Source organism: Elaeis guineensis, chromosome 11 (assembly GCF_000442705.2).
Source record: "Elaeis guineensis isolate ETL-2024a chromosome 11, EG11, whole genome shotgun sequence".
NCBI classification, from domain to species: Eukaryota; Viridiplantae; Streptophyta; class Magnoliopsida; order Arecales; family Arecaceae; genus Elaeis; species Elaeis guineensis.
Window position 1 is genome coordinate 9,088,097 of NC_026003.2, and position 1,911 is coordinate 9,090,007.

At 36.1% G+C, this 1,911-nt stretch overlaps 1 non-coding gene across 1 annotated transcript; it reads left to right on the forward strand.

Moving 5' to 3' along the window:
• Window positions 1-1,253: 1,253 nt before the first annotated feature.
• LOC140852740 (small nucleolar RNA R71) lies at window positions 1,254-1,359 on the forward strand. Its single transcript, XR_012135640.1, has one exon. It is a non-coding gene; the product is annotated as a small nucleolar RNA R71 (small nucleolar RNA).
• Window positions 1,360-1,911: the final 552 nt, after the last annotated feature.

Consider the following 1,911-nt stretch of genomic DNA (forward strand, 5'->3'; position numbering starts at 1 on the left):
ACACACACAAAGGAATTGATTTAGGATTGTGTAATTGGCTTAAAATCCAATTAGATAAAAGTTTTGACTAGGTCAAAACCCACTCCAATAAGGACTCTGGATGCCCCCTTTCTTTCTCTCTTTGGCATCAAAAATTAGATGGGGCGTGTGTCCCATCCTTCTCTCCTCTTTCTTATCTTGTCACATAAGATAGGGGGCACCAACATTTGGCACCTCTTGGACCTAATCCAAATGGGCATGAGCCCAATCTCCTCTACACTTAATTCAGATGGAAGCCCAACTCTTGGCACCCCATTAGTTGGTTCATCCCTAAATTTTGGGTCCTCCTTATCTTTGAGCAATCCTGACTTAGTCAAAATTTTAATTTTGGTCTCATTGGTTTTGCTAGGTTGTTCTATGACCTTTTCATTCTTGAGAGTCATAACAAATGTGGCATGGTTGAAAAAATTTTAGGGGCATTGGAACTCTCAGCCTTGTATTGCCCTTTCAGGTTACTTTCAAGTTGACTTGGCAACTTTCCTTCTCTCCCACTGAATGTAGTAGCTAGTTGGCCCATTTAGATCTCTAGCTTGACTATAGATTGTGTATGGGAGTGAAAGATCTGGGTGTTATTTTCTAGCCCCTTCAATGCTTGTAAAACCTTCTCTTCAAAAGCTGAATTATAGATAATTAGAGCAGGTTGAGGAATATTTTGAAACTATGGGTAAGGCGTATGCCTATAAGTTGCATCTAGGTGACTTGATCTTTGTATAGCCGGGTTATCTACTGGTTATGGTTTTCATGAAAAATTTAGATGGTTTCTTCAGTTTGGATTGTAAGTATTGGAGAAGGGATTATTTCTTGATCTATAAGTAGTTTGGGTTTGGACTTGTTGAACTTGCTCTTGTACAAACTCAAAAAATTGATGTGCGGCTGGGCATTCACTCATAAAGTAGGGGTGACTCAAACATAAATTACAAAAGTGTCCAACATTTAGTAAACGATCTAGTTTTTGGGACAACTCATCTGCTTTATTGTGGATATCTATGAAATTTCTAATTTCATAGATTCCACCTCTCTTTTAGGCAAGCATGGGTTTATCTCTACAAGAGGCAGACATGTGATGTAAGAAATTTTTACTAAAGATTTCAAATAATTGCCATGCCTCATCCTCACTTTTTAGTATAAAGGTCTCTCCACATGAAGCATTGATCATTTGTCGGTGTTTCTCTGATAATCCATCATAGAAACATTGAACTAATTGTCATTTAGAGATTATATAGTATGGGCATTTATGAATGAGGTCCTTAAGTCTCTTCTATATTTCATGAAACAATTCTCCATCCATTTAAAAAAAACTAGTGATGGTTTTTCTAATTTAATTGATTTTTTCAATTGAAAAATATTTCTAGAGAAATTCTCTTTCGAGTTGGTCCCAAGTTGAAATGGTCACTGAGTCTTACAAATTTAGCCAATGCTTGGGCTTATCTTTGAGCGAAAAGAAAAATAATTTCAACCTAAGAGCATCATCAAAAAAATTTTGAATTTTAACAATAGAGTATATCTCAAAAAATTTATCTAGATATTTGTATGGATCCTCATTACTAAGTCAATAGAAAGAAGGTAGCATTTGAATGACACTGGACTTAATCTCATATTGGAGGCCTCTGTAGGGGGCACTTGAATATAAGGAGAATATGTATATGAGGATGGAGTGAAATACTCTTTTAATTGATGAGGAGGATTTGGGGCACTTGAATATAAGAAGAATATGTATATGAGGATGGAGTGAAATACTCTTTTAATTGATGAGGAGGGTTTGGGTTCACCATGTTCAGCCATATTCTTAGATCGAATAGTTTTGAGAGTCTTTTCAACTTCTTCGTCTAATGGTTGCAGTTCTGATTGTAAAGATCGATGGCTAAGCATGCA